Below are 14,745 nucleotides of genomic sequence, written 5' to 3'. Positions count from 1 at the left end.
AAGCCAATTACAAACATTCAGTGGGGAAAAGATTCCCTATTTAACAAATGGTGCTGGGTGAACTGGCTGGTGACCTGTAGAAGACTGCAACTGGACCCACACCTTTCACCATTAACTAAGATAGACTCTCACTGGATTAAAGATTTAAACTTAAGACATGAAACTATAAAATACTAGAAGAGAGTGCAGGGAAAACCCTTGAAGAAATCAGTCTGGGCGAGTATTTTATGAGGAGAACCCCCCAGGCAATTGAAGCAGCTCAAAAATACACTACTGGGATGTGATGAAACTAAAAAGCTTCTGCACAGCCAAGAAGACAGTAAGTAAAGCAAGCAGACAGCTCTCAGAAGATAGGAAGAAGATATTTTCAGGTTATGTCTCCGACAAAGGTTTAATAACCAGAATCCACAGAGAACTCAAATATATAAGCAAGAAAAGAACAAGTGATCCCATCACAGGCTGGGCAAGGGACTTATAGAGAAACTTATCTGAAGAAGACAGGCACACGGCCTACAGACATATGAAAATATGCTCATCATCTTTAATCATCAGAGAAATGCAAATCAAAACTACTTTGAGATATCATCTAACTCCAGTAAGATTAGCCCATATCACAAAATCCCAAGACCAGAGATGTTGGCATGGATGTGGAACAACGGGAACACTTCTACACTGCTGGTGGGAATGCAAATTAATACATTCCTTTTGGAAAGATGTTTGGAGAACACTTAGAGATCTAAAAATAGACCTGCCCTTCAATCCTGTAATTCCTCTACTAGGTATATATCCAGAAGACCAAAAATCACATTATAACAAAGATATTTGTACCAGAATGTTTATTGCAGCCCAATTCATAATTGCTAAGTCATGGAAAAAGCCCAAGTGCCCATCAATCCACTAATGGATTAATAAATTGTGGTATATGTACACCATAGAATATCATGCAGCCTTAAAGAAAGATGGAGACTTTACCTCTTTCATGTTTACATGGATGGAGCTGGAACATATACTTCTTAGTAAAGTATCTCAAGAATGGAAAAAAAAGTATCCAATGTACTTAGCCCTACTATGAAACTAATTTATGGCTTTCATAGGAAAGCTATAACCCAGTTATAACCTAAGAATATGGGGAAGAGGGAGAGAGAGGGGAGCAAGGGAGGAGGATGGGCGGAGTGAGGGTGATTGGTGGGATTACACCTGCAGTGCATTTTACAAGGGTAAATGTGAAACTTAGTGAATGCAGAATATGATTGTCTTAACACAATAACTAAGAAAATGCCAGGAATACTATGTTAACCAGTGTGATGAAAATGTGTCGAACTGTTTATAAAACCAGTGCGTGGTGCCCCATGATCGCATTAATGTACACAGCTATGATCTAATGCTAATAAAAAAAAAAAAACAGTGTATGGTGCCCCATGGTTGCATTAATGTACACTGCTATGATTTAATAATAAAAAAAAATACGTTAAAGGCAGTAGTGAAAGATATGGACATTGTTTGGGGTAAAAGGCAGGGTTCCCTCAAGTTACATCATGTAGGTGGCTTCTTTCTTTAATTCTGCAGGTAAGAGCAGTCCTCGGGTAACCTAGTAACCTAGTAACTGTAAAATCCCACCAGTCTACCTCCAAAACAGACCCATTCTGTTCTCTAATAGTTCCATCCATCAAGAACACAGCTAAGAGCCAGGAGGTAAACCAAGAAGGCTTCTGTTCAGCCCTCAAATGAATATTACCAATCCAGTATACTAGAGTACAAGGAATTTACATCTAGGCAATTTACTCTTAAGTTTACACACAATTCTAACATGAGATTCTGGCTTATAAGATTGTATCAAGAAACAACTCATTGAAACTCTTTCATTAAATTTACCCATTTATTACAGATTCATGCATTTATTCATTCTACCACAAATTTGTCCATTGACTTCTATATTTTAAAATGCCACTTAACATGTATAGAACAATTTACAAACTAATCTTTCCCTATACTCAAGCTGGCATCTGTGGGAAATATAAAGATGAGTGAGACTATGTCTGTGCCCTCAAAGACATGACAATCCACTGGGAATGTCAACTACTGACCCCCAACTTAAAGGAAGAGGCAAACATGCCTAATAAAAGTAGAAAAGAGTTTCTGTGGGAATGTAGAAGAAGAACAAAGTCCAACTTAAAGGTCTGAGCAGAGGCCAGCAAAGCAGGCGAGCAGTCAGATGTCAGGAGCAAAAGGACAAACAGAATAATCATGAAAGACAGACAGGTGGATACAAGATCACAAGGGCCTTGATGCAGCCTCCTTCCTGGTCCAGAGCAGCAGGGAAGCCTCCTGTGTATCTCTGCCCTTCCTTCACCTGCGGTCTTTCAAAAAAGAGTGATCTTTCAAAATATATATCTGGTCATGTCATGCCACTGCTTAAAAACCTTGATGATTTCCTATGTCTGTGAGGGTTTCAGCCCAGGCCATAGAGCTCCAGCCTGTCTATGGCCTGAGAAGTGCCCCTGGCTGTCTACTCTGGCCTCAGTTTTCCTCCCTCAGCTGTTCTTCTGTGACCTGTTCCCTTCAGCCTTGTGGTAGCACATTTAATATTAAGATAAAGTTTCCTGCCCTTGATAGACCCCAAAAGCATCACAAACAGCATAGTGCAATCCAACTACTAATGTTTTGGTATCAGCCTCTGAGCACCCAAACTTTCTTTTCAGAAGAGAAAAAAAAAAAACAAATCCTGGCATACAAAAGGCACTCAAAAATTCCACATACTCAAATTTAGGCAGTAAGAAAGAGTGCCACATTTGAGAAAGATTTTTAACCAAAATGGCAAAATCATTGAAAGTAAGCCCTGGTGTTTATAAGAATAAGCAACCACTTGAAAGTTTTGGCTAAACCACACGAATTCCCCCCGACTTCTGCACTCAGCAGCTTCCTCTCAGGCTGGATGTCCTGGTAAAGTTGATTATATCATGAAAGCCTCTGTCCCCACCACACCAGCCCCCTCCCTCTGCCCAGCACTGTCCATATCGCTGAGCAAAGCAGTGCGTTCAGCCCAGGCGGAAGAGCGTTGATTCAGGTGGCACATGAATTGTGAGAACAGATGTTCTCGAAATCAAATCTCTGGTTTCATGCAAATATTGTCAGAAATAGACAATGAGAGAACCACAGAGGAAATGCAGTCGACACATAAACCTTGTTTCTAAAACAAATTTCTAAGCCACCTACAGGCCTGCCGTGAGCCTCTAGGAGTGTGATTCAGAGGCAGCCTGAGATACAAGCAAGATACTCCACAACCTAAATTATACCCTTTCAGGGATACCTAGATGTTCTCCACAGTCTCAAGTAGCTAGGTTATCCTTAGGATAAAACACTAGAAATCTCACAATTAAAAATTCACTCCTTTGGACTTAACCCCGTCCATTTTTAATAGATGGGAGAAAGAGTTGTCATACTTGAGCAAGATAAGACACTAAAATCATACAAAGTATGATAACAGCATAAATAACAGCAAGAATAATTTTTATATTGATATAGCATATTGTAGATCCTAAATTTCCTGGGAAGTAGGTAAAATAAGTATTATTTATCTACATTGTATAAAGAAACTGAAGCTCAAAGAGGTAATATAAGGCCAGACAATGAGATTTGAAACTCATCCTAGAAAAAACTCATCCTACATACCTCATATGGTCACCAGATGGCCAAGGGGAGCACTACGAAGATGACCCTAGTGTTATTCATCAATGGTCTACATAGCACTTTTTCTAGGATGAGTTCATGAACTTCATTGTCAGACCTTGTACAACGACAGCTCTGATGGTCATTCCAGGAAAAGGAGTTCCAGAATTGCTCCGAAGGTTGGACTAGGCACTGGTGTCAGTGCAGAGCTTCCCAAAGGCAGTACTTCGAACGTGACACTAGTGCTATTCACAGAGGCTGGCCCTGTGAGCGGTTGTAAAAGCATGACAGGCTGGAACCCCAACGTTCTCCTTGTCAGGGTAGGAAACGCCAGGAAGATGTCCCCTCAGGTTACTTGCTGCCAGACTCCTAACAAGATGTGGTGGGCTCCAGCCCAGAGTGGGTGAGGGAGGATCTGAGGAAGGCCACAGGTGAGAGACTCTGGCCCCCCATCACTTCTCTCTGTCAGATTCTTCTCTGGGAAGAATGAGGTATGTAGCACTTTCTTTAGGATAAGATCATGAACTTCATTGTCTGACCTCGTCTGACTTGCTCAAAGACATGAAACAAGCTGGTGCAGAGACAGAGCGGAAGCGGGTCCCCTGCCGCCTAGCACAGGGGTGGCAACAATGGTAAAGCCAAAGGGGGCAGGTTGCAGCTCACTAAATAATAGCAAGCAATAATTCTTCTATCCATATAAAGGTCTTCTTAGTTGTAGATGAAGTATATGCTTTGCAAACTGCCCCATCAAGGCCCCACATGCTCACCTCCAGACCTTTGTGCAGATTACACCCCTAAAGGCTAGGGCAGGAAGGAACTACTCAATACCAGGCCCACAGGGCCCAGAGGGAAGGAGAGACAGGCGAGGGGTAAGCCCAGGAGGGCAGGAGAGGGAGCGGATGACAGGAGTGTGCCCTGCGGGTTTCCCCAGTGTTGTAAAAGTCATCATATTTCCTCTGTGCCAGGTTCATTCACCTCATCAGAATTCTTTGGACTGTTCTGTGAGTAAACATCATTTAATTTTTATATAAAGGGGGAGAAAACTGAGCATCCAAGAGAAGCAACTTGCCCATGACTGGGTAATGTATGAGCAGTATTTGAGCTCAGATCCTGGGCTTTTCACATCAGGTTTAAGCCAAAAATTTCATTTTTGTTCCAAGAAACCAATAGGATGCTCTATTCCATACCTTCTAGTCACATATATGATAAAAATTATAAAAGAACCAGAAAAGAAAGAAACAATTGTGATCACAGGAGGAGTGTGGACCCGAACTTGATTTATTTCCTCTAAAACAGTATGCTGCAGGAGCCACTGAGTCTTCTCAGCACACACAATCCCCACAGTTAGAAATATTGTTTCTTCTCTCCACTGGGACCCAGGGGCACACCAGTCAGCAAAGAAGACTTGTGCCATGCACACACCCATCCTTCCTTACTGTTTTGCTGCAGGTAGCCTCGGTGTATACAGGCCTCAGGTGTACAGATGCCAGTGCACTGCATGGGAGGCCGGCAAGGCTCAAAGCAAGCACAAGGGAAGTAGGCTGCCCCTGTCATGAAGTAAGACAACTGGGGAACCTAAACTTCCCACTGGAACCAGAACTTGCCTCAAACACAGAAAGAGGACAGTAACATTCTAAGAAATACTAACCCCCAAAGGACCCTACCATAGGTTTTCTTACCCATATATTAGCCATTCACTTCCAAAAAACACTGCTGTGTTCCCCAGAATGTATCCAACCTTCCAATTGGTCCCTCCTCTTTTCACAGGTTAATAAAAGAAGCACTGGTCAAAGAATTCTCCAAAGAAATCATCTTCCCAAATGCTTTTCAAGAATCCTGCTCTCAAATGAAAATGAAGTTCTCACAAAAATCATGATATGAATATGTATGGCAAATATTTAATGACAGAAACTAGAAACATCCAAATATATTCAGCTGGTAAATGAAAAACCACACTACCTGACATCCTCACTGTGGAATATTACTCAGCAGTAAGAATGAACTATGGTATCCACAACAACATGGTGAAAGGATCCATCCTGAAAAAGAAAGAAGGAAAGAAGGAAGGAAGGAAGGGAGCTCTGTGAAATGTTTTAAGATAGATTCCATCTTGGTGAGCAGAGGCACAGGGAGATTAACCACTCCTTAGAGAGGTCAGAGCTCAACTGTCAAGGGGTCCAGCTGCAGAGCTCATAGCTGGCAAGAAAAAGCACTATTCAAAATCCACCAAAGATTTTGGAAGAACAAGGCCATTTGCCCCTTCCACCTGGGAATTTGCAGAACAGAATCATGGAATTAAATCAGAGAGCAGTATACAACAGCTGCATGTGGGAGTCCTCTGCTACTACGAACCCCATGTTGACCTATTTGATGACCCCAGATCTAGAAGTTTGCCTTGACTATTGGCTGTAACTTATCATGTTCAATAACTAATACCAGGAAAACCTGCTGAGCAAATAGATTTCTTTTTCCATCTCATGATGATGGAAGCTATTTTTATTCAGAGTAATTTGAATTCAAAGTCAGCATAGAAAACAAAAGGGGAAAAAGAGACCTTTATTACAATTCATCATTTAAAAGGTCTTAAAAATTATGAGAAATAATTCAACTATTTCAGCTAAAATGAAGCTAAGCTAGACCTTGGCTACACCCCAATAGTCCTGTTGCACTTAATCTGTTTTTCTTTTAATCCCCTTTGAAAAGGCAACTTTATTCTTGGCATCATTAGATTGTGCCACCCCCTTGACCTGGCCTCAGCCCAGAACTTTCCAAACATGAGGCCACCAGATGGAAACTGGCATCAACCATTTTCTTTTCCAAAGCTGCAACTACAGTCAACACAGCACATTATATGCCAAGCATCTTTCAGTGGTTGGTGCTGAGCTGGGGGTAGTAGAGGATCCAGAACTTTATCTGTGTCTTGCCCCATGTGTGGAATATCTTTCTCCAAAGAGAAAAGGATGAAGACAGAATAAACCCAACAGGTAAAATTTCTCACCAAAGTCAGGATATTGAGATTAAAGCCAGCGGTTCTCAAGCTTTATTGCACTTCAGAAGGACTCAGGATACTGGCTAAAAATTCAGATGCTTAGAACACACCACAGAAGTTCTGCATCTGCAAGTCTGGGGTCTACTCCAAGAATCTTCTTTTTTTTTTTTTTTTCAGTTTTTGGCCAGGGCTGGGTTTGAACCTGCCACCTCCGGCATATGGAGCCGGCGCCCTACTCCTTTGAGCCACAGGTGCCAACCAGAATCTTCATTTTTAACAAGCTTCCTACCCATGCCAGTAATTCTGATGCTAATGGTGCTCCAACCATACTTGTAGCCCTCCACAAACTGGTGTCTTTTCAAGCAAGAATAATCAGCATAAGTCACATAAAAAGGCCGAGCACCACTAGTGTAAGTTAGAAGGGTTTCTCTTGTAAACCCAGATAAAACAAACCAGAAGACCCAGTTTCCCCTCCTTTCCCGTTTCCATCAATTTTAAACATTCAAGTCCCCAGTCTGATCTCTTTGATGATGTCCTGTGATATGGGAAAGGTCAGTCTCTGGGCCTACAGCTAAGAAAATATTTGCAGTAGGAACATGATGGCCAAGAGAGAGGCCAAATGAGAGCTGCAAAGGGCAGGTCTGTGGTTTACAGATGCCACTATTGGTTTGATGCTGCATGGAGACCCTTGGGTTTTGGCTTTGAATAAGGGAAGTCCCCAGGAGGCCCATGTAATTGTGGGAATGACTGTGGAACCACTGAGATGGCTCCCAAGGAGCCATCTTCTAAGTGGAGATCAACTCGCTGGATGACACAGCTTCCTCTTTTTTGCCTGGAGTTTTCCCTGGCAACTAACCCATGAGAAATGGTAGAAAAATGGTTTCTCCTTAAAAGCTAACAAATCACCACACAAAGGGAAGAAGGGAGAAACCAAGACAACAATTCTTGTGACAATTAACCCCCTCCCCCAAAAGAGTGGCAATCCAGTGGTTTCTGTTCAAGCAAATAAAAAAATAGCACATATGGTTTCACTTATGAATATTTTGGGAACATATTGGTTATGGGATTGCCAGTCAAAATGAGTAATAGTGATATATATATAAAATGCCTAACACTGTATCAGTCATAAAGCAAACCCCCTATGGACTGGTGGGTCTAAGTCTCGGCTGAACCTGAGAATTAACTGAGAGTTTCAAAAACACTGATGCCTGGATCCCACCTCCAGAGTCTGATTTAATCAAACTGAGAAAATTTTGCTGTCTCATTCAATTCACATAACTCTGCAAGTTACCATTTTAAGGTCAGCTAATATCCAAATTTATTTGTTTACTACATAAGCAACATAAAAATGACTCAAACCTGTGTCTGTCTGGTCCCTGAATACTTAACCACCATGGAGATGTTTAGATATTTGTCCATTATGGCAATATTCCTGTTGGAGATATTTAGAGAAAGAGAGACTTAGAGGGTGGGAAAAGTAAAAGAAAATTAAGTGGAGCAGGTGTAGAATTTTGGGCAACAAAGATAAGAAATCAGTTAAGGAAGGGAGAGAAACCCAGTCCCTAAACCAGTCTTCTAGTAGCTTCTATGCGAGAAGAACATCAGGGTCTTTTGTGAAGGTGTGAATTTTGTCTGCTAAATAATTTTGGATTTCTTTGAATCTTCTCATATCCACATACTGCCTTCCTATTCCAAGCTTCATTTTCTTTCACTTCAACTACTTTAACCTAACTTGCATTTAGTTGTTTACCACAGAAACCCATCTATGTGGCTTAACCAAACAAAACTCTCTATTTCTCAGTAAACGAGGAGTGGATAGGTTGTGTAGGTTGAGCAGAACCTACAAAGTTATCAGTGGCCCAGGCCTCATGGGACTTTCTCCTCATTCTTGTCTCATTGTGGAGGTAAAGTGGTTCTTTCACTTGAATATTAGAGGCCCTTGTAGGGTTACCAACTACCTTAATTTCAACATTGTTGCATCTTAGAGAAGAGGGAGATCTAAGGAGAAGGAGAGATGGGGGAACAGCCAGTGAATGAAGTATTCAGAACACACAGAATATTTATCAATTAAGTTTACCATCTTGTTTTTACGGGCATGATTTTTGGTGCCCCAAAATAATTACAATGGTAACATTGGAAATCACCATAACTGATACAATAATAATGAAAAACTTGAAATATTAGGTGAATGCAGGGTTGCTACAAACCTTAAATTTATAAAAAGCAATATAAATAAACAAAAAACCCCACAATATCTATGAAGTCCAATAAAGTAAAATGCAATAAAACAAAGTATGTCTGTATAGAGTACAAGCACTTTTACTTTGGAAACTGCTGAGTTTTGGTTGGTGTTCTGGTTTGCACGTGGTTTGTTTCTGTCAAAACTCATTCAAATGTGATAGCCAATAAGGCAGTGCTGGAAAGTCAGGCCTAGTGGGAGGTGTTTGGGTCATGACCCCAGGTCCTTCATAATAGGTTAATGACCTCCCCAGAGGGTGAGTTCTTGCTCTCATTCTCTCAGGTACGGATTAGTTCCTATAAGAATGACTTCCTGAAAGAGAGTCCAACTTCCCCAGTTTCTCTCTCTTACTTTTTCTCTCACCATATGATTTCTTGGTACACATCTACCCCCCTTCCATTTCCCATCATGGATGGAAGCAGCAAGAGGACAGGGCCTCACCAGATACAGATGTCCAATCTTGGACTTTCCAACCACCAGAATCATAAGTCAACTAAATCTCTTTGCTTTGTAAATTACCTGGCCTTCAGTTTTCTGTTATAATAAAATAAAGTAGACCAAAATAGTTGGCAAAGTGGGCTGCCCAAAGTCTGTTTCCCCTGTTTCCATTCTTGCTTCTTTCTGGTCTTTATCTCATATGGGAACCAAAATGACATTTTTTTTTTGGAGATAGAGTCTTACTCAGTCACCCTTAGGTTAATTGCCTGGGCATCAAAGCTCACTGCAACCTCAAACTCATGGGCTCAAGCAATCCTCTGGTCTCAGCCTCCAAAGTAGCCGGGAACACAAGCACCTGCCATAATGCCCAGATAGTTTTTATATTGGAACAGATGGAGTCTCAAACTCCTGAGTTCCGGCTATCTACCTGCCTTGGCCTCCCAGAGTACTAGGATTACAGGCGTGAGCCACTGCACCTGGTCAAAGTGACTTTTCTAAAAAGCAGAAGTGAACCCTCAACTAGCCCTGGTAAAAATCCTTCCACTGCTTTAGTGTAAAAGCAGTGTGCCCTGCCTGCCATGAATACAAAACACTATATGACTCAGCCTCCTGCTACTCCTCTTCCCCAAGCTCTCTGCACACCCTCCCCCCAGTCTTTCTTTAGTCCTTTGAATTTACCAAGTTCCCACCAGTCTACAGGCCTTTGAGCAGGCTATTCCTTCTGCCTGGAATACTAAAAAAAATTCTTTACTCCATTTTATTTCTGAACTCAAGTGTTCCATTCATGACACCTCAAACTTGGTCCAGTTTCCTACTGCAGGATCTCAAAGCACCCTATGCTTCTATTTTGGGTCATACTTGTCACCTTTCATGAATTGTGCAGATAGTTGTTTACAGTCTGTTTTCCCTTTGCCGTGTGACTTTTATGAGTCCTGGCCCTCATCTGTTTCACTCACCATTGTATTCTTCACTCAGTGCCTGACACAAGGTAGACATTTGATACGTTTTGGAAGAATAAATGACAAACAAATAAATGAATGATAAAAACTAGGAAAAATAACCTCAAGCTTTAGGGGGCAGTTAGAGAAAGACCTCCCTAGTATAGCTGGCATAAACGGTCAAAGATTTTTGTCTCAAAAATCCCGTGACTCTGTCCCTCAAGGACCTTGTTAAACCCAAGGAGGGGCTTCTAAGAGGTAGGAATTGATGACTCCAAATTGTAAAATCCAAAAGCATCACGCATTAACGTGGAACACAAAAGTCCTACAAATCACATAATATGGATGTTTTCTGCAACAAAGCAAGATAAATTTACAAATATCTTGTCAAACTACAAGAGAAGAAAAATTTTGAAATGTTCCCAACAAGCAATGATAATGAAGGGAAATTAATTACGCATTCTGGACATGTAAAATGTCATTGATATACTCTTTAGTGTGTAGTTATTATTACTGGATTTTAATAAAGTATGCAAATATTTTTAAATACACTTCTGGCTTGGTTCTTAGACTTTCCAACTACCCACCCCCAACTCCCAGAATCTTACATTCCTGAACAATTTATTCTCCAAACCATGGAGGGCTCTTTGCATGAAAAGAAAGGGTTGAAAGGAAGCTATACATTTCTCAAAAAAAAATTGAGATGAAAGAGATAATACTACCAAGAGAGGGCCCCAAGCCAGATAGTACTTAAGCGACCTCAATGATTTTTTTAAAATTAGATTTATTTTATATGCAGTGAATTCACAATTTCAAGCATATAGTTTGATAAGTTTTTCCAATTGCCTAGAGTTATGAAACCACACTACAGTTAAGATATAGGACAATTCCATCACTCCAAGAAGTCAATTCCCTCTGCCCAACTCAGGACTCAGGCAACCATTGACTTACTGCTTTACTTTTTCTAGACATTCATCTAAATGCAATACTGCCATATGGAGTCTTTTTGTATGGATTTTTTCATTTAGAATTATGTTTTTAAGAAATATTTATGATGTTGAACCTATGAGTAATTTGCTCTTTTGTATTGCTAAATAGTATTTCACTGTCAGGATATATGACAACCTGTATACTCACTCACTTGCTGATGGATATTTTGGTTTTTTCCAGTTTCCTGTGATTATGAATAAAACTTCTATGGACATCTGTTGTTACTTCTCTTGGGTAAATATGTGGGCCTGAGATTATATATTATAAGATGAATGTGTATGTTGCCAAGCCATGGAAGAAGCCCAAGTGCCCATAGATCCATGAATGGATTAATAAATTGTGGTATATGTATACCATGGAATACTATGCAGCAGTAAAAAAAAGGAGACTTTACCTCCTTTATGTTTACATGGATGGAGCTGGAAAATACTCTTCTTAGTAAAGTATTTCAAGAGTGGAAAAAAAGTATCCAATGCACTCAGTACTACTGTGAAACCAATTTATGATAACTCACGCTTGCATATGAAAAATGAAACACAACTTTAGCCTAGGATTAAGGAGGGAAGGGGAGAGAGAGGGATGGAGAGGGGGTGGGATGGGTAGTAGGGAATAGTAGGGGGACCACATCTATGGAGTACATTGCAAGTACAAGTTGGTTCTATCATGTGTAGAACACAAATGTCCTAATGCTATAATTGTGTAAATGAGGTGAAAGCTATCCTGATTAGTATGATATAAGCACTCCATTTGTATAAATAATTAACACACTGAAATTGGCATAAATGTATTTATGATCCATGTACAAAAGACTTAATAAAAAATAAAAAATAAAATAAAATAACAGTAAAAAAAAATAAAAAAAAAAAGAACTACCAAACTTCTTCTCAAGGTAACTGGACCATTTCGCATAAGCACCAGCAATGTGTTAGAACTCCTGTTACTTTAAGTTTTATCAAACCCTTGGTATTGTCAGTCTTTTTAAATTTCAGCCTTCTTAGTGAGTGTATCATAGTAACTTGTCATAAATTTAATTTGTCTTTCCTTGATTACAAATGGCATTGAACACCTTCTCATGAGCTTAGTGGACATTCAGACACAGTCTCTGGAGGAAATGTACACTATATTTTTCCCATTTTATTAGACTTGTTTTCAATTTTATTATTGAGTTATGAAAGACATCTATATATTCTAGACACAAGTTGTGTCTCAGATGCAAGTTGTGCAAGTATTTTCTTCTAGGCTATTGCTTGAATTTTCATATTTTAAACAGTTCTCTCAAAAATCACCAAGTTTTAGTATTGATGAAATCAAATTTACCAATTATTTAATAGTTTGTACTTTCATATTATGTCTAAGAAAGCTTTACCTAACCCACAGTAATAGATTATTTTCTTTTGTGATTTTTATCTTCCACCAGGTGTATACTACAGTTTTTGTTAAACTTTGTATATAGTTTGAGGTAAAGGTTGATGCTCATTTTTTCCCATTTGCATATTTAATTATTTTAACCATTTCAGCCATTTGGTAAAAGCCAATCCTTTTCCCTGTTGAATACACATTAATACCTTTGTCCAAAAAAAATTGACTATGTAAAGCTGTGGTATATGTATACTAGGGAATACTACTGAGACATTAAAAGAGATAGAGACTTAACATCTTTTGTATTAACCTTGATGGAGCTGGAACACATTCTTCTTAGTAAAGCATCATAGAATGGAGAAGCAAGAATCCAATGTACTCAATTCTAATATGAAGGCAGCAGATGAGCTACTATAAGGGTGGGTAGGGGAATCAAGGAATAGGGAGGAGGGAAGGAGACAGGGGTCACAGGATATGTATGACGCACCTCTTGGGGGTAGGACACAATTATAAGAGGAACTTTATTTAACAAATGCAATGAGGGTAACTTAATTCTTTGTATCCTCAATGAATCCCAAACAATAAAAAGTATATATATTTTAAAAACAAAAAAAATATATAGTGCATGAGGTCAATTACTAGATTGTTTTCTATTCTGTTGGGCTATGTATCTATTTGTCAATTTGGCACTACATGTATTACTGTAGCTTTATAGTAATCCTTAAAATCTGGTCATGTGCATCCTACCACTTTGTTCTTTTTCAAAATTATTTTGTGTATCCTACGTTTTTGATTTAATACTTAATGTTACAATCAGTTTGTAAATTTCTACACAAGTAAAAATCCTGCTGATATTTTTATTATGATTATGTTGAGTCTATTCTTTAATTTGGTAGAGATGGAAACAATGACATCTTGACAATGTTGAAGTGAGGCTTCGGGTACATGATTATGATGAATCTTCTCATTTGTTTTTTTAATTTCTCTCAGTAATGGTTCATAGTGCTCTTATATATATTTTATTAAATTTTTTCCCTGATTATTTCATGATTTTTATACTATTGCAAAGATGTTGCTCTAGAAAAAAGAATCCTAAAATGTCATGGTTCTCAGACATCTCATTCTATGCCTTGTGACCTATACTGATTATGTACATATTGAAGATCTAGAAATGAGCAAGTTGGACTTGGAATACATGGCAGCCAATGGCATCCAAACATTTTATCACATAGCTTTAACTAGCACAGATCCTGCTTTCTTAATCTTTCCAGTCTTGATACCAAAAAATCTCACGGAAAAAATTTATTGGATCAATTTGAGTCATGTGTTCAGAAACTAGATTAATAAACTATGCATAGAAGGACGTAGCCAGCTAAGAAAATAGCAACCTCTGTGGGAATGATACTGATAAAATTGTAGAATGTTTGTCAAATGGGGGATGAGAGGAGCAGCACTCAGAAGAGATGGAAGCTGGGAGTGTTGGACAGATAAGGCAATTATTGTTCCCCACATACAGCCTCAGTAAGAATAACACTTTAAACACATGTTAGGTAAATAGTAAATTCACCCAGTACCCATAGGCTGAAATACTTGCAAACATACACACACACACTCACAGAGAGAGAGAGAGAGAGAGAATGAAGGCAGCAAATTGCTTGAAATGCATAAACCCTTGGTCACTTCCCTATGGCAAATCAGGCCAAAGATAAACTCTACTCAGGAATCTTCCCAGAAAGTCTGAGCCTCCGTTTCCATGTCTGCCATATTAAGGAAGTAGAATGGCTGACCTCAGAAGTCCCTTCAGCTCTGATCTTCTATCTCTTTCAGATTGTCTCACCTATGAGGAATTAGGCCAGACTCAGATTATGGTTTTTATTCCAAAATGGCCATGTTCCTAAATCTACCATTTGGGGCCTTTAGTAGAGAAGTGACATTATGAGATCTTCCATCAGGGAATCACCTAATGGGGAGATTAAACCCTCTTCTAATTTGACAGTTCTTAAGCAAATTAATTTACATATGATTTGACTTTGTTAATAAAAATGAATTCAATTACCTCTCTGCTGGGGCAGCAGTGCTTCATTGTAAATCAGAGTGCCAGAGGACCGAAAGGAAATGAAATATTA

The sequence above is a fragment of the Nycticebus coucang genome, chromosome 3, assembly GCF_027406575.1.
Source record: "Nycticebus coucang isolate mNycCou1 chromosome 3, mNycCou1.pri, whole genome shotgun sequence".
NCBI classification, from domain to species: Eukaryota; Metazoa; Chordata; class Mammalia; order Primates; family Lorisidae; genus Nycticebus; species Nycticebus coucang.
This window is presented reverse-complemented; position numbering follows the sequence as displayed.